Genomic DNA, 19,301 nt, shown 5'->3' with positions numbered 1-19,301 from the left:
GTGATTTGGACAATACGTTTTCACTGTGTGGGCAAAAATGCTGAGGCCATCACACTCCTTGAGGCCAGTCTTGTGAGACTCAACTGAGGCAGAATCCCTGAATTATTCCTCCTCTGCGAGAGTTATGCTTGTCAGTGCATCCGCTTGAACCAAGTCAAGTCTGAGGATGCAGTCAAAGTGAAAGTGTGGGATCCTGTGTTTCTATGCTAATATGACATCATTGTTTTATATGAATCTGCAGGAAAAGTACTTTAAATGTACTTTTAAAAAAATCCAATACAATTCAAACTTTAATTTACTCATTGTCGCACTCCTGAGTTTTGTTGCTTACAATATTTATAACTTTGAAATCTAATCTTACTCTACAGCTACTTTATTTTGAATATAAGATCAGCAATAATGTCAAGAAATAGAAAATACACTATAAAAATGTACATGATAATATTCCTTATATTGAAAGGTTCTATTGAATGTTGCAATAATATGGTAGCAGTGTTGAAATATTGTAAAACAACATCCATTATGTTTGATTTAACACTAGTGGATACAAGACAGAGTCCTTCAACTGTGCTTAAATTGCTTAAATGTGTATTTTAATTCAATTTTAACTCAACAAACCTATAGAAACATATAGAAAGCTTGAGCCATGACTTATATAAATACAAAAAACATCTGTCCCAAACTTTAACTTCTCCTCACCATTTTTATAATACCATTTGGTTTTCTGCTACATGAAGCGTAATGACACTTAAAAATATGATTCTTCATTAAGAGTGTGAATATTTGTGATGTAGCCATTGGTAAAAATCCTTTTTGGGGATTTCGATATCTAAAAGAGAGAGAGGTTTATACATTAGCGCTGTAGTTGCAAAACACTGTTGATATTCAAATGATTATTGTGCAAAATCTGGGATAAGCTTCTGTGTGAGAGCTCTTCTAAGTGCCTACAACTATTGCTAATTCCCCTCACCATTGTGGGCCGAACAAAGGCCTTAATCCCATTTCACTTTTGCAGAAGGCTGGGGCTATTTTCCCTCTCATAAACCAACAACACTCCCCCTAGCCAGAGCTGAGAGGTTCTGAGAAAGGGGCCAGTGTGTGTATACTTCAAGGCTTTTTTGTCCAACTTGGCTAGTGCTCTGCATAAACTTTTAAGTGGTCCCAGTAGGCCTCAAACACCTTTTGGCAGAAAAAATAAGCTACCACAAACTGTAAAAAGGAAACCAAACACTCTCTTAACCTGGACAATACAAAAGAAAATATATGAAGTCTTTTATAACTCAGATTGGGTCTGGACTGCAAAGAGTTAACATGTTTTTTTCATGCACTAGTAAAGGAACTTTCATTCTTCTGAAAGCAGCTCTCTCTCTCTCTGCATTTTAAACCCTTTAATACATTATTTATAACACGGTGGTCCACTATCAAAGCAAGTGAAGTAGGACAGGATTCAGTTCTTGTACTTTGTAGTTTAGCTTTAGCTTGCTGCGGAAAATAAAACCACTTCTCTGACTTTGACATAATATTTTCCTTTGTTATTGAATCCACTTCATCCCTCAAATGTATGGTTTAATTAAAGCAGTTTCAGGGATTTTGCTCATTCAATTATATGACGTAGTCCTCACTGCAATGTTAATATTGTCAAATACAATCACTTTTGCTATTACTGTCATTTCATTTCGTCTATAGATTATTTAATCTCATTATTGAATTTTGTTTTTAATAAAATAAATCCCTTAAGGATAAATAATAAACATCAAGCATATAAAGATGGCCTTTAAAAGTGATATTTTTCCAACTCAGTTCAATTTTGTAAATAACAACAGGAACAGAGTATGTTCAGTAGGAGTTCTTGAGTGTGTACGGAAATCATACAGCACCCTGGAAGAAAGAGCAACACCACAAGCCCAGTTGTTCAGTAAGTAAGTGATGGCTTTATTCAGTTGCTGTGTCATGCGGTGCATGTGAACCAGCATGCAGACCAGCATGTGGCCTGTGTTGGCTCATGTTAGGTGTGTAGTTAGAGGGTGTACTTGCACTTAAAAAGGAGGGGCACGGCAAATACAAATCAGCCAGGCATTTTCTTCGACAGCCAGACAAACCTTCCTCCTTTAATCTTAATCAATTAGACACCCATGAAGTGCAAACAAATCACAAACCTGTCAGTGTACACAATACAGTGTAAAGAATTCCCAAATTACATGCAGTGTAGACAAGCTGCACCCCTTCCTACAAAGCTGCTGGGTTGAGTCCTCTAAAAAGCCAGATCATATTTGTGCCATTGACTTACAGTGTAATAAAGAGGATGTCTTTGCTAAGATGTCCACTGGAATCCAGAACTGTTAGCTTAATATCCACTGGGATCCACTGAGGTGAGTGTAGCCTTTCACATACAATACTCAGTCCTGGAAAGTGATACGTCTTTGCTTGATGTTAATGGTTTGTAAAGTCCCATGATAGCAAAATTTATCTCTGGCTAACCTGGCCTAATGATATTTCTCTCGCTCAAGTTGACAGAGAGAAAAGCCATGGTTAAAGTATTATTGAATTTTTACACATGCATACATGGAGTCATGTATCAAATTCCACCAACTCTTATCTACACACAAGACCACCTGAGGCTTTTTTAGGGGGATGGTGTTGGGGGTGGGGGTTACTTTCTTCACTTGCTCCCAAGTTACAGAAACAACAAAGTACTAGTGTACAATAAAGAAACTGTTACTGATCATCTCATTAATGATTTGTTTACAATTACATGTACTACCATCGTACCTTGAATGGTTTAAATCATTTTGGTGATCTGGCGAGTATTTAAAGAACGAAAAGAGAAACGATGCTGGCAACACAGTACTGTAACTAAGCACATTAAAATCTACGTATAAGTATATTTAGTTTCTCTCAATTGCCACAGCATTGTTATTGCTGTATATAGGAAACAATACTACTTTAAAAACCCATGGTCCAGATATTACTGTACAGTATGATTAAAAAACAAATTTTAATGGTCCAGTGTGGACCATCTCGGATGGCATCTAGCGGAACAGACTTGGCAGAAATGGAAGATAATATTCATAAGTATATTTTAATTAGTATATAAATACCTCAAAATAAGAATTGTTGTGTTTTTGTTGCCTTAGAATGAGGCCTTTATAACTACATAGGGAGAAGGGTCCTCTTCTATAGAGGCTGCCATGTTGCACTGCCATGTGTCTACAGTAGCTCAGAATGGGCAAACCAAACACTGGCTCTAGAGAGGGCCTTTCACATTTTTCGCAAGTTTCACGGCCAACGTAGGTTCTCCTACATGCTCACAAGGGGAGGGTGAGGTGCAATTTGGACATGTGATACGTTTAATATTAATAAACTTTGAATCAACCAGTAATCGGTGAGCTGCTCTGCTCTGTGCAGGAGCAGGGTAGAGCTTCAGGGCTCCACCAACTGACTCCAGCATGTCAGGGAGAGACTAGAAACGAGGTGTGACACATGTTAGAGAAAAGAGAAAAGTAGACAGTGAAAACAGAGCATTTAATCAAGAATGGACATGTCTTACCCCTTGTCTAGACAGAAAGTGTAACGTTAGCAGCACATTTAGCAGATCAGCAGCAGCAGCGAGTGACTACACAGTAGGCATTCAGGTACATTGTTGAGCGTAGGTCACCCGCATTTTGGAATCGCTCAGAGCCCAATACACAATGACTGTAGTTACATGCGTAAAACATAGCAAATACTTCCTTGGGCAGTTCAGAACCAGTTTGTCTCATATGCTCCGAGACCATGGAGATTCTGAAGCACCACTACAGACAAAGCACAAATCTTTGGAGCAAACATACTCACTCAAATCCAAACTGAAGACACAGAAAATAAACGATCTAAGAGCCCAACATGATCAATCCACTTTATTTTAGGATGCACATTATTTTACTTAAAATGAGAAAAGGAACTTTTATTTACTAATAGAATACTTATTATTTATAACATCTTGTTTATAATTGAAAGTTAGTTTCTTTCATGTTGTTGGTGTATCATTCACACCTCACATTAACTGTATTATTTTTTCTATGCGAAGTAGCGGCTGGAGGCCAAACAATCGGCCTGTTCCGAACACATTTAGAACAAGCACTGCACTAGTACTGTCTGATGTCGCAAAATCAAACCCAACAAAAGCAAACTCATTTATCTGGTTTTGAACGTAGTAATCACAGAATCCACTCAGATATTCAGAAACACTGTAGACACTTATTTTGGTTTTTGTGCTTTGCTTTGCAGTTGGCTACTGCAGATAATCTTCTGGTTACAAATTTATAGTTTTTCATCAATAAGGAATATTTTCAGAGTATTAAAGTGCATTTTTGGCACCTGTCCTAGAAGTTGAAAATTAGAAAATATAGTCCTTAATGTCTATTTCTTAGAGAAGCTTATTTTGTTACTCTCCATTATAGCTTTTTGGGAAGATTGACTAGTTTGAGATAAAAGAAATTACAAAATTACAAATTTGTCTCCAAGAATTTTTCAACTTCACTTTATAAGAGCTCCATCGTTGAGAACATTTTAAACAAATCTGATACAATGTTCTACAACATCGCCAACTTTATTCTCCTTGTGCTTTTACAATATTCAGATGTAAACATAGCTAGACTGTTTGCTACAAGCCTATATAATGTTATCCTTCTCTGGCCAAGTTAGGCAAATCACATGGAGATATTTCTCTGAGGCAACAACCCTGACAGGAGAATTTGAGAGTGGACCAAGATTCCCGTTTCCTGTGCTTTGTTTTTGTCAGCCACAACTTCACTGTTGTCTTCAGGACAATATAGATGGCCATGTGCCTCCTCCTATACACATGGCGTCATAAGCTGCTTCTTTTCATCTGGAAACTAAGAGTTTTACCAAGAGGAGAAAACACATCCAGAGGTTACCGTCCCAAGACCTCACCTGCATCTGTGCAGCCACCATGACCAACCAGTAGGAGTCACTAGTGTAAAGACATGATCCCTCACCAGCTTCCCAACCAAGGAGGAAGGAGGACAGATGTCTCACTCCGCTACTCTGCTACTGCTGCTGCTGATGGTCACGGAACAGACATTTTCAGTCAATAATTGTAGCTTCCGTTGTCCAACTAGGTATTGATGACACGCTTAGTATTTTACAAATTAGTTTTTTTATTTGATAAACGTGGGTGCCGATACTTGATAATGAACCAAATGGGTTTTATTTCTATAGAAAAAGCAAAATGACAGTGGGAGTGGTGGACAAGGAATGTAATCGGTGTATGGATACCCGAACACCGTGTATCGCCGGTAACACTTTTACACACGTTAACACATATTGCTCAGCAAACGTGTTAACGTTTATATTGTGCTTTGAGAAAATGACCTGTATGTGTCTACATGGTTTAATTTAGGTTAAATCATATAAATAACTTTTTTTTTTCTTGCAGATACCGCAAGAGTGAAATTAGACACATGTCTAATTAGCAAAAATGCCCCAAAGTAAGATACACAAGTAAAAAAAAAGTTGAATAAGTAAATTTCCAGGTCTTTGACAGACAGGACGTGCTCATTGTACACCTTACAATATCTTCAAACAAGAGAAGAAGAACTTTGGAATCACTGCATATGCAAAACCTTACATATAAACCTAGCTTCTGAAATCTTTTGCACTGTGTCTACAGTATTGTACTTGACTTTGTATTTATTGGGATGGCTGTTAATTGTTTATATAACATCAACTAGGTATTCTTGCAAAGTTTACCTAGTTGATCAGAACTATGTTTGATGAGTCCTAATATACAATTTTAACCTGCCTGCCATTCAGGATTTCCTACACTGAAACATAGATTATACAATGATTATATGTAAGTTTCAGTGTAGTGGTAAACACATCTATCTTTGGGTCTTTTGTTCAGTTTGTATAATTGAATGATTTACATATATTTTCATGTGACATCTTCAAAGACTGCAGTTTTTATTTGTTTTGTTTAATTGTGATTCGATATCAGTTACTGGATGGCTGTAATCATTATTAGTCTGTTGAAACGTAACTTATGAGTTTATTTTGCTTCCTCTTAAGTATTAAATAAAAAAACATAGGCACAGTATATTCTATAATAATATAGCCTCCTGGAAACTTTGCACACCGCTCTTGTACAGCCTACAGTGACATAGTTACTTGTGATTGGTGGTATAAACAAAGCGACAACCTCTGGGGCTGTAAAATGAAGCCAATGCGTAAGTGCCAAAAACTGCAGTTCCTTGAATGGCCACTTGAGGCTGGCTCCAAAAGCGAGTCAATCCCCATAGACCTCCTTGTTAAAATGCCCAACTTTACAATAGAAATAAACGTGTTTACAGCCTGGTACAAAAAACAGTTTGGGTCTCTATAGCTAATTTCCCCTTTCATGACTACTGTATGGAGGGTGAATTTTTTACAACTCACTCGTTTAAATTTTATTAAACCGTAAAGTTATGCATAATGAAGGACATGGCTGCTTTGAGTGACAGGTCCGCCAGCCGCTAGGTGGCTTGTTTCAGCCATTCAGCCCGCCTCTTTTCCCATTTTTGATTGGCTGGGGGTTAGGCAGCGTCATGCACTGCCAAGATGGCGATGGCCGGAGCGGATAACTTTGAGCTTCAAAACCGCTCTTCAGCTGGTGATGTCACGGTAACTACCTCCATATTTTTATACAGTCTATGGTATAAACCCATTAAAGTGCTTTTAACTTGTCAAAGTAGACTGTACATTAGTGGACAGAGCATCTCAAAAACAGCTGAAAACTGAAAAAGAGTGAATTTGGCAACTCTAGCAACCAATATCTTGTGTATGTCAACTACATAGTTCTGCATGTGTAAATGCTCATAGTTTAGCACATTATGTGAATTTTTGAAAAAAGCTCAATTTTAATCAACAGTGAAAGTAATCAATACTTAGCATTATGTCTTGAAACGTATAGGAAGAGAAAGGAAGTAGAGGTATTTCAGAGGTAAGGACAGTGTTTTAATAGCAGCATCTTGTATAGATAACCGTGATGAGATTTTGTGTACTGTTTTAACTTACATTAGTTGATGTTTTATATTAACATAGAATCAAAGGACTACATATAATGTTCAAGTGGTTGCTTCCAGTGACAAAACCACAGAGAATTATCATTCACAGGTCTACGGTGATTTGTAGCCTTTTGTAGTTCATCGTTTTGGTTTTACAAACTTCACATTTACTGTTTGGTTGAGTCTCACAGTTCTCATCAACTCATTTTAGCTTAGATACACCCACTGAACAAAGTTAGCTACTAGCTGGTGAAGATTGTGAAAAATCAAAGACACAGTCATTTCTACCAGTTGTCAGGAGTTGGATGAAGACCAAGTAAAGAGGACAATACTGAATACTGTATTTACTTCTGTCAGGTGAACAGAAACACGCCTCAAACGGGATGACAATGTTGCTCCTTGTCTGCAAGATGTCTGAGTGGAAACATGTTTGCGAACACAGTCATGACAACTTACAAGGTGATCATATGTCAGCATGTTTTGGAATTTGTCTGTCCCCTAGTGGTCACATTTTTGTTTTTGCAGTATTAAATTAACGCCTGGACTACAGAATGAGTTGCACTTGTTTTTCCACAGTTCCCTGATTCAGGTAAGCAGCACATCAACTGCTGGCCAGCAAAACATGTGAGTCCTCCATGGTTCTGTTCAGTCATGTCTTCCATATGTTCGGGAACTTCTGACAAGAAAAACCCAGCCTAATACTCAAGTAAATGTTGCATGCATATCATTAGACATGTTGCCACCAGGATAAAGCTTAGTTCAATATGAACGAGGACTAAAACTTGGCAGAGTAGACACAAACAGGGAAGTGGTCAATACTTATCATTACTTTACCTGGTTGAACTTTTTGTTGCCCACCAAAATGCTGCTTGCAGCTGTATTTATTAACCAACCATGATTTCCATTAGCTTTACAGTGCGAATACTGTAAATCTGACAGATGTTATGCAAGCTACAATACACAACAGCTGTGTCTACAAATATGAAACTGAAATAGTATTTCTAACCTCTTCAGCTATGTTAAACTCGCCTTCCTGAACTCTACGTAGCTGGACTAGTTATGCAAATACAAATAAATCTACAGATACAAAATATGTGCAGAAATGAGCTGATATGATCTCTGAGAAATATTACTGAATAAAATGCGGGGTTTCTTTGGCAGGGCTACTAATCGTTTGCATTATGTTTTGTTTAAGGACTAGGGCAGAAGCAAAAAATGAAAAAAAAAGAAACCTTTGGCTTTGTAGTATTATATAAAAATGCATATATCTTCAAAATTTTACAATACAAAAGAACCACTTAGCCCCAGTAGATTACTGGTCTTATTAAGGTCTTAACTGGTGTGATAAGTTGTAACATCCAGGTGGTCATTAAATAAAATCTCTTATCAGGTTTTCACTTGTGGAGGAATTAAGAGGTAGTTTGGTAAAGAACATTTTCACCTCAGAGTTTAATTAATATTAAAGCAGTGGCAAAACAATAGCCCCACTGCATTTGAAATCTTAACCCCAGGTGCCCTCATTTGGAGTGCCTTGCATATCTCCATGCTGCACCAGTCTAATCTATGGCATGTAAGCGTGACCAGGTGAAAAGTGGCGTTAATTCTATATTGGAGCTGGGCATGTGTTGAGAGCAGCAGAGACAGGTAGAGCATGCCATGGGAGTCAGCGTGTGACCTGACAGGGATTGGCAGGCAGGGTGTTAATTGGATAGGTGCGCCAGCCCATTTGTGTTGGCCATCCCATCGCAGAAGACATTGTACCTAGTTCTTGACTCCCAAGACAAGCTGCTGTGCTCCTCTTAGACATGCTCTGAATATAGCCAATGAAATTATTTGTTTCCCAACAGTCACGTGACTTTCCCCAGACACAAAGACAGGGGGATGGGAAAGACAATGCATCAGAAGGTAGAGCCTCTCTAGGCTAAAATGGAGGTTATTTGGACTGGTAAGAATTCAGTGTGTGTGTGTGTGTGTGTGTGTGTGTATAGAAGTGAGTTGTAGCAGCTGGACACAAGTTTGTTTATAACTTAGAACATAAAGTCAAACATGTTTGTGAGATGCTAATTTGTGATTAGTTAGTTAATAAATGAAATTGCACTGCCAGTAATTAGAACATATTGGATGTGAACTTAATCAACCATAATAGGAAGAGATACTATCATCGATATCATGCCCTGCAGTTTTCTTGGAGGCGTGATTCACTTAAGTGCAAGACAACAGAGTTCACTACTTTGCTATTATGATTGGCAAGTTGTTGACCATTATATGATATCTGGTATTAAGAGGCTTGTGTGTCACTGTTGGTACAAGCAATTTTGTTAATTTATATTTGTGTGGTGTTTTAACTTAAATACTACAATGTAATTAACTTACATGGTTAAGCTCATGGAGACATTGTGAAGTTAGTTCCTCCTGGATTAAAACTGCTGTTTCACGTGCCAACTTTGTCTCCGAGAGATTATGTTCACATGTTACTTAATTGTTTGCACGATTACATTGTGAAGAACAACGTGATCACTGCCTGTGTTGTGATAAACAAGTTAATAAATGTAATTATTAACTAAAAAACTTCTGTTCAGAGGTTTTTTTGTGCTGCATTATACATTGCACTTGAGTCGCAGGGAGATTGGGATGGATGGTCAGCGTACAAAGTTTAGGACTGACACCAGTCTTGTGCATTAAGTCAATGCAGACTTTTTCTGTATTCATGCATGTATATCATAACCAATTGCTACCTAAAAATAACCACATTTTTTAAAAATAATGCAGTAGTGGATATTGTACTGCAAGATCAAATATTTTAAGCAAAACAAATAAAATTCATGGTCAGTGAAGATGCAGATTCAGCGCCCACATTTGTGCGACTTGCCAGATACGTTAATTAACAACAGCTCCTCATTATGGTACCAAAAAACATAATTCAGACTAAAGCTGGAAAGCATTCTTGAAGTTAGCTGGTTATGTGATTAACTAGAGCTCCTTGATCCTGTTGTTGGTATTGCACTGTGAAACTATAGCAGACAAATGTATGATGTCCAATGCAGTAGCAGGCAACTTTTACTACCTGGTCTGAAGATATCATTTTAATTCACATTGACAACCAAATGCATGACATGTTTTTGAAGAACCTTTTTTTTTTTTTTTTTTTTTTCAAATTTTCAACCTTTATTATCTAAGTGAAAAAAAATCCTCAATTTTGCTTTGCACACTGGTTACAAACATCTTCTTCCTGCTGTCTGATGAGCAAACTCAGCTGAAATTAGGCGCTTCAGCATTATCACTGTCAATAGTGATGGACTGTATTTGTTAAGTGCGTTTAATATTGACTGATATTTTCCACGTTAAGATAAAATATATGTACTATACAAATTAATTAAACAAATGTTTCATTTGAATTTGAGAGCTTAAATGCATATATTTTAGCATTATGTTGTAAGTATACATAGAATATCCTTTATAGTAACAAGTCTTATCCAGATGTTCAAGATATTTTGGTTCTTCTGTTTTGTCTTTTGTTATGAACTGATACAGTACATTGATCATGAAGTAGCTGCTCAGATGGAGGTTCTTCTTTTGGATAGATTTCCTCAAGTCCCACTTTACTTCACACGTCAGGCTCCATAAACATTACTTTACTGGAAAATGGGAAGAATCTCTCTGAATTATTTGTAAGGATCCCATGTTCAATCTTGACCCACATTTTTGAAAATGTCCAAAACATCATGAACAACATGTGGATGACTTAAAGAATGTCAAGGATTCAGATCTAGGATGTTGTTATAGTTATGTTAAGTGTCCCCAGTTAGCAGACTGACAGTGAGAAAATGTGTGAAAAATTATGACTAATGTAATATTTTCCACAGTTTACATTGTTTTATCTGAATGTTTACAAGTATCAGATATGACTTAGAAAGGCGTTAAGTACTTAGATAGGAGTAAATTATTGCCCACCCTTTAACAATTTAAGCAGACAAACTGTGAAATAAAAAATGAGTTAAGATTGTTGTTCGTTTTTAATATCAGAAAACTGTAACTCTGCATTGCATTTTTGCTTTGTGCGTACAATGCAAAATTGCACATTGCTATGCAATAGGAACCAGTGATGTCTGCTTTTATTTGAATATGAATACTCTCTAACACAGCAAAGGGTATACACAACCTTCAATTTAACCTTAACCATTGTGTTCGATGCAGACTAGCCTTTCTATTGTTAAAGATGCTGCATCTTATTTTTTTAATAAGCAAAAGGATTAAATTAAACCCCATGCAATCCAAATGAAATGGGGATTTTTGGACGCATTCATACAAAATGTGTCTGGAAAAGATAATTCCACTTAATGGAAGCATTTAAAGAAGTTGGCTGATGCTTCCACCGCAACTTGGATTATATTGTGTGTGTTTTTTATTTCTTTCTGCTGTCTTAATTTATCTTAAAAAAGAAGAAAAACATTAACATGAATGTTTACCACAATTTGTACACTGAAACATTTAATCAGTTTGAAAGATGCAGTGAATATTGAGGTTTTCTACATTCTGAGATAGGCATGATAACCTTAAAGATATTGTCTTATATTTTGATTATTATTGTTATTATTATTACTATGATATTCTTTGCCATTTATGTTCTTCTTTCCGTCCATTTCCTATAGATTTCTCTCAGCCTGAGGAAGGGGCTGGTGTGAGCTGTCAGATTTGCGGGTGATATCTCAATTAAGCAAAATAGGAAAATCTATTGTTTATGGGGGTGTGAGAGGGTATTTCCAAGCAGCAGCCTTTAAAATGGGAACAAGAATGTGTTCGGTCAGCTTGAACAGCGCAGGAGGATTTTGGGGAGGACTCCTCCTTTGTGACACATGCAGCATAGACATAATGAATTATATTATAATTACAAAGCACAGTCTGTAGAAGTGGACAATATAGATATTTGGCCAGGGGGTGGAGTGTGCTGCTCCATAGAGACTGGGCCACTCCAGACTGCATTTCTATTCAGATCACTTTAACTTAGACAAATCTCAATATGAATGAATGGGGCTTTGTTCGGAAAATAAAAACATTTGAACAAGGACGCCTCATCTTCTCATACGCTGGGGGTACATAAGCAATTTTACACGTCTGAATAAGACATTGAGCTGCCAAGATTTTTACTATTTTTGACTTTCTCAAAAATCACTCTATGTATTTATCTATAAATAATCCAAAATAGACAAAACAATACAAGCAGGTACAATACTCATTTGATAAATAAATGTTTGTAGACCAGAATATGTTACACCAGAGAACATTGGTTTGTCTGGAGGAGCGTGCTGTGTGTGGTGATGGTGGAGGTACTGTATAGTTTGGAGAGATTGGGCAAAGCAGAGCGAGGAGAGAGGCAGAGGGGAGGGAAGCTGGCAGTGACTGAGAAGATGAGGATTTGACGGCAAGGTGACAAAGAGTTCAAACAAAATGAGGCTTGTAGATTAGCAGCACTCCCCTCAGTGACAGGTGTCATCTCTTGGGGCAGTCTGTCACTCTGCCTGCTGCCACTCTTTATATAAAATGAGGAGAGAGAGAAGGAGAGAGAGGAGGAGAGGCAGCACCACTTCCACCTCACAAGGCACGGCCTCTCCTGCTCTACCTGCCAGTAAGCAAGATTAAAGCCTAAAAGGCAGAGGGAGAGAAGGATGAACAAAAGTCGAGCAAATGTTTGTTTACCTCGCTCTGAATTTTCCTTTAATTATTTTTATCATATCAAGGGACTATTCAGTCAAAGTCAATGTAAAACCACTTAGCCAGGGACATTATCTTATAATAGAGAAACACTAATGTCCATAATTATTCTTTGACTTTGTAGTTTGAGGGTACGCCACTCAATATATACTGCTTTATATCTTTAATATGTGTCATATTAATCAATCACTTTTTCTATAAGTCTATCTATGTGTGATATGATGATATATGCTGTGAGATGATATAAATGTATCATTTGTCATACCTTTTAGACTATGGTAGCTATTCCTTTAATATCTCTGGATGTAGTAGGTCATTGTAGGTGTGAGCAGGACTGTTTTATGGCAATGTTAGATTTTTATACAATTTTTGCATCAATTCCTTGATTTGTCAGGTATTTTCTTCAAAAAATAAACATTCCCATCTGGTTAATTTACCATAAACAGTTTCTTAATTAAATTAAAAAAAAGTTACCATATTATAAAATTACATATACTTTGATAAAATTCTATAAATTCTATAAATACAAGTGTGTTAAATGGCGTCTTTCACAATACTACCCAACAAGAAAATCAATATATTCACACAGAGGTTAAGGGTAAAACATGCCAGTAAACATTTACCACCAGGGAGGGAGAGCACAAAGCAAGAGAGCGAGGCAGACAGACAGACAAGAGAGAGAGAGTGTTGTTCTTTTGTAAAGCGGCGGTAAGTTTTGCCCACACCCTTAACAAGTCTGTGATACAGGAAGGTATTAACTAAAGCTCGGAGGGAGCCAGCTCACATCATCCTGGTGACATGCAGGCTGAGACCTGCTGCTCTCTGCCCAGGACTCCAGCCATCTGCTCCACAGATTGCACTGAAACACACACAGCAAGCGCTGCTGCCACCCCTCTGGGTGAGAGAGTCACCAGAGGGTCAGCTACTTCTTCAGGACTTTCTCGCTTATATGTTTTGACTGCTCTTACTCGCTTGTGTTGATTAGAGTCGCCAGGCAACCCAACCAATAATCTCATAATCTACACTAAGCGACAAACTGCGGATCTGCAGTACGTGCGACAGGCGGCAAGAGAGACTACACAAAAAGAAGAGGACGGGAAAAGAGGCAAATAGCATGAGAAGTATTCTGATGTTTGTTTTTGACAGATGAGGGATGCCCCCTATTGACTTTGTCAGGGAAGCTAAAACAGGGGTAGAGAGAGTAAAACCAGGGAGCAACAGTCATTTCAAATTGTGAAGTGGAATAACCCAAGTGCAAGAAGCTCAGTTACAACCACAATAGTGGGAAACAGGTCCCTAAGATAATGTGGACAAAGGGAAGACTTGGGCTGAAAATTCAGATGGCCAATACACATTAAGGTTTTAAAATATTCATTGCACAGGTTGGAAGGGATAGAAGGTTATGTGTGTATTTGGCACCCTCCCGAATGGAAAATTCTTTCTGAATAACAATCAGGTGGTATAGAATCAGACGTATAATGACAAAGAAGATGAGTGGTAGCTGGTTATATTGTAGCTACACAGGGCAATTTTCTGTAGGCTGGAAAAAAATCAGCTACATTTCAACTATACATTTTTCAGCCCAATAATTCTAAGTTAGGCACAATATAAAACATTTAAAAATACTGTTAAACTCATATTTTAAAATGCATTTTTTTTATTTTGTTGATTCTCTTTAATTCAAAATGTTTTTGTTAAAGTGAATTTCCTGATAATACGATTTCACACACTTGCAGCATAACGGCATCTGTGCCCTGCCCATTGAAAAACAAGTCATATGCCTCACAGTGCCTCTCTGGTCTGTGAACCAGTGTCCGTTGGGGAAATCGACCACCCTGGGCACAGTTGTGCTGGAGTGAGTAATGAGGCAGGCTTTCCACGATGGCTGATAGAGGCTCCCATTAACAGCCATGCTTCAGGGTATTCTCTGTCTCTGTGTTGTGGAATGGAAATGAGATCTGATAGAACCATGTATAATTTGTTGTCACATCAAAGTGACACTTATTAGCTTTATTTCCTTATCATTGTTACATCTACAGTACCTCTGGGTAAATATTTCAGAGGAACAGACTGCTGTTAGCGTGCTTTTTTTATGTGCTTCTAAGTATAGCAGTAGTCAGTAAAACTTTCATTGATTGGAGTTCTGTAACAAATGGTTATATAAACGTGTGTTTTCTATTGACATGCTTTCAAATTGGATTCAATGAACAAACTTTAGAATACAAAAAGATTTCCTGAGAGCTTATATCCAACTCTTCTGTTGGCTCTTAAGGAATAGTTGGGGCATTTTCTTTCTTCTGGGAGTGCACACATAGCTGTCATTCTCCTTATTCCTCTGTTTCTTTTCTTTTCATTGCCCAGGTTGATAATCTTATTAGTAATATCATCCTACAGTATGCAAAAGTTTTTGGCGCTACAATGGTTTTTGATATATTTTATTCATCAGTCGTCATCCTCACACAGACACACAAGCAAACACACACATACACACATTTTTCCATTAATCTCCCAACTGTCCTGAAGTGGATTATTTTGAATTTATCCAGCAGCCCTCTTCATATCTTTGTGACTTTGAATTGGGATATTGCTGAATGGACCACTATCAGAGCAGAATTATTTTCCCAACTCCAACAGAGAACTGAGCATTGAAGGGCTATATTTTACCATTGCATCTATAGATGTGCAGCATTATAACTCATGAGTGGCACCTCATTTCACACAGCCTAATGGCTTGACACTGAGAGCACACTGGGGATCCAGGCAGGGGAGCTTCCCTTCATTTTTTTTTGGTCTAAGTTTTATGAGATACAAGGATTAGGGTTGATTGAAAGTCACAGTGAGCTGCTGCACAGCAGTGCAGTACGTATAACAGTTTTACATTTAAGTTTCCTTATTGATGACTTAATTGTATTAATCATACACATACAGCCCGAGGTATATCACTTTGATCTATGTTTTTACAAATTCTGCAAGCTCAATTTGCTGTACCGAATAAAAACCTGACAAGTCAAAGATAAGTTCAGATGCAGGTCTTTATACTTCCCCCAAAAAATCACCCCAGACTGCACCAGCCTTGTGATATTTAACTGATTTAGATAGAGAGAAGCAGACACTGAGGCGCAGTCTACTCTTCAGTGAACTTATCTTACCCGCCTGGATGTGACAGACAGTGTAGCCCTCCAGCTTAGTTGTCATACACTGGCGACCAGTCAGAGCTGGTCAGGTTGCATGATTGTATAATTGTGTTGTGACACCTTGAACCCGCCGGTGGTATATAACCATGTTAATTTTCTGATAGCACACCGTGGGCTGTTAGAATCAGAGTTATGATGGGTGTAATTTGTGCCTCCAACGGCAGAGTGAAAGGAGCGGGTCATCAGCAGGATAAATACAAATTAAAATTGATGCAGGTCTCATTTCTGCTTGACCAGTTTGTGTTGGGAGGCTGCAGAGAGCTAGGAATGGTGCACTTGCCATTCGTGCCATTTGGTCTTCCATTTCAATTCAGGGCCTGAAGGCAAAAACTCCAAATTAAATGTACCTGCCCAAAGATGTGCTGCAGTATCACAGGCTTGACAATAAACCTTAGAAAGCTGGAAATGCGGCTGCTTTTATAGTTCACAAACTTGAGTCAGGCCTCTATGAAGATGTTTCTTATATAAAGTTTTCTAACCTCTAATTTCATGTCAGAGCTGTTACCCCCCCACAAAAAAAATATTAACAGGAAAAACAGGTAATAAAAGCACAGAAACACAGGGGTAGATTTTGATGTTTTTCCAATATCAGTAGGAAGATTGGACATTGAACACTTTAAATGAAAATGTGATGATTTGTGAAACTATGCATGAGTGACAGCTTCATTCAGATTCCTGTATTACCTGTGTTTTGCTGTCTGTGTGTGTCTCTGGGTGCATGTGTGCCTGTGTGAGTGTGTGTGTGTGTGTGTGTGTGGGTCATACGTCCAGTAGAGCCAAAGAGGCATCCTCCTGAACTCCTGTCACAGCTTCTCTGACTGGGAGTTCAAGAGCTCTTCATTACAGCCTCTGCGCATCTGAGGGAAAGAGAAACAATGCTTAGAGCCCCGTGCACATAACCTTTCCATTCAATCAGCAGTTCAAACTGTCTCCCACTACTGCAAATCATTCTGTTTCTAGCTAGTCAAGTGCACTACTGAGTCAAAAAGTCTCCTATCAAAAATGGATAAAAATATCTTTCACTGTATTAACCGACAGACAGAAACCTAAATGATAATTTCTAAAATAGAACTTTTATGTGATAATAAAGCGACACAGAAACATTGAAAATGGTAATCACAACATTTTAAACAGTGCCTATACATTATCCATCACTGTCTGTGAAATATGTATATTTATGAAAAAATGTGGGGAAACTGCCTGACAGTACAATACCAACGTCAAACAAAGACTCGTCAGTGATGTTTTATACAAATCCACTGATATAATAATTATACTATCCCCAGTCTTTAGTGGAGTTTGATTGTTCTTGCTGTGAGCTAACACACTTAATTGTAGTATGCAAATGAGAGCAATTACAAAGCTTTTAGGTGAAGAGATGACAGCTGAGTTTGGTGTTATTGGAGGCCTCACCCACAGTTGTCATGGAAACCACATAGAATAACGCAACTGTCAAATGGATATAATCTCATGATATGTCCAGAAATTGCCTCCTCTCTACTTTGTGTGCCATGAACCGATCCACATGAAAGGGAGATTCTTTTATTACAGAACAAATTGTCAATTTGGTTTGTGCAAAGGGAACGAGGGTTCGTTTGACAAAAAAGAAATGTTGGAATGGATTCAATTTCCAAACCAAAGCTTCATAAGAACGAAAAATATGCTCACGCACACAGTCCGAGATGCTTTGAGCTTCTTGTAGTGTCAACAATTAGTTACATGTATCAAAAAAGGAATTTCTAGCAATTATTTGAAGGAAAAATAGTTTTAATAGTACTCATTCAACAGTTTATACCTTTATTTGTTTATAGTTTATGGCTTGAACAACCAAGCGTCTCTTTTTTTTTTTTCTTTTTAAATGTGATTTATTGATACAAGAGAGAATATAAGCTGTATGGGACAATTTTACCACTAGTTAAGTCTATCTATTGTACATCAAAGACTGTTTTAAACTGAACAGGGCTTATTTAGGTGAATGTTTACTGTCAGTGGAACCGCCCAGAGTCACCTTTTCAGGCGGCTGATGACATGACAGTCCTAATGATGGCGCTGATGATCGTCATTGTCTACAGTGTGACACAAGACAACTATTCCAATTAAAATCATCATTGCCATTTTTGCCATATTTGTATCATTTTGTTTAAAAAATATCCATAATTTGCTGTATGATGAAGTTGCTTCAACACGATCACGGTTTAAAAAAAAAAAAGGCTTTTTAAATTATATACTTTTTAAGAGTATTTTTTGAAATTACTATTCCTAAATTAGACATTCACTGTTCATTCTCTGTTCATCCCAAATTACAGGAAATAACTGCTGCTTGCATGCAAAGCAAAAAGTTGCGGCCTACATTGGGTCTAAATTTTCTATAACAATCTATATTACAATTACTCTTGCGGTGGCTTTCATGAATTAAATATGAGTTGTGTCTGAGAATGAGATGTTATGGAGGTAAATGACAAGAGGCAGCCTGTAATTGAGGTGGTGGCAAAATGGGCCTACTGAACTAATCCCTGACTCGGTCATGTGACAGGCTGTTCTCCAATGGCGGGAGTTCTTTTCACCACAAAGCCAGGGCAGCTGGGAAAATTGATTTCTCATCTGAGCTGTATTTGATAGCTTTTGAAATCAAAAATTGAAATTAACTAACCTACGCCCCATCATTACAAAAGAGCAAATTAAACTGTGCAACAGCGGTTCCTCTGAGCTCTGGAGGCCTGTGAAGGAGACAAATTCTAAGACGCGAGGCTCTTATCGGCCTGTGACTCTCTCTCATAACATTAAAAACAATGATTAGAACGTGTGCTGTTTTCTTTTAATGATATGTAAACCAGTGAACAACAGCTGTTCTCAAAATATAATTTACAGCACCTTTTACATCATATTTAAGTAAAATAAATCATTTTTACATTTAAATAGATTTTATTATGTGGTTTGCTTTTGTGCATGTCATCTAGAAATATAATAATTTGCAATTATTTTGTTTTATATTGCAGAATAATAAAATATTCAATCAAGAATACTGTATAAATATGTGAAAGATACAATAAATGTTTTAAAATGCAATTACTAAACTTTATAGGCTCAGTAGTTTTAGCAGCTTCTCTAAATGTGCAGCCTGAACCCGGGTAATTACACTAAATTATAATTAAATATAGAAATACTTATTTAAAAATTAACTAATTTTCCAGTACAATTACCACACCCACTCTTTGCCAAGAAGCAACAACTACGAATGACTAATTTACTTTACATTATAAGAACAATGCAAACAGCAACTTAACAGACAAATCTCTTTGTGAGAGAGAGTGAGTGAAAGTGGACAAGACGTGAAGCGAAACAAGGTAGCTGGTTGCGC

General features: G+C 37.5%; 1 long non-coding RNA gene across 5 annotated transcripts in view; it reads right to left on the bottom strand.

The window, feature by feature from the left end:
• LOC122985756 overlaps window positions 1–19,301 on the bottom strand; it is a 98,658-nt gene that overhangs the window by 11,587 nt on the left and 67,770 nt on the right. For all 5 annotated transcript variants that reach the window (XR_006404183.1, XR_006404185.1, XR_006404184.1 and 2 more), the window contains exon 5: window positions 16,709–16,800. This is a non-coding gene — a long non-coding RNA (uncharacterized LOC122985756). The remainder of the gene's footprint in view (window positions 1–16,708; window positions 16,801–19,301) is intronic.

Source organism: Thunnus albacares, chromosome 7, assembly GCF_914725855.1.
Source record: "Thunnus albacares chromosome 7, fThuAlb1.1, whole genome shotgun sequence".
Classification (NCBI taxonomy): domain Eukaryota; kingdom Metazoa; phylum Chordata; class Actinopteri; order Scombriformes; family Scombridae; genus Thunnus; species Thunnus albacares.
Note: the sequence above shows the minus strand (reverse complement) of the source record. Positions and strands in the feature narration are given on the sequence as shown.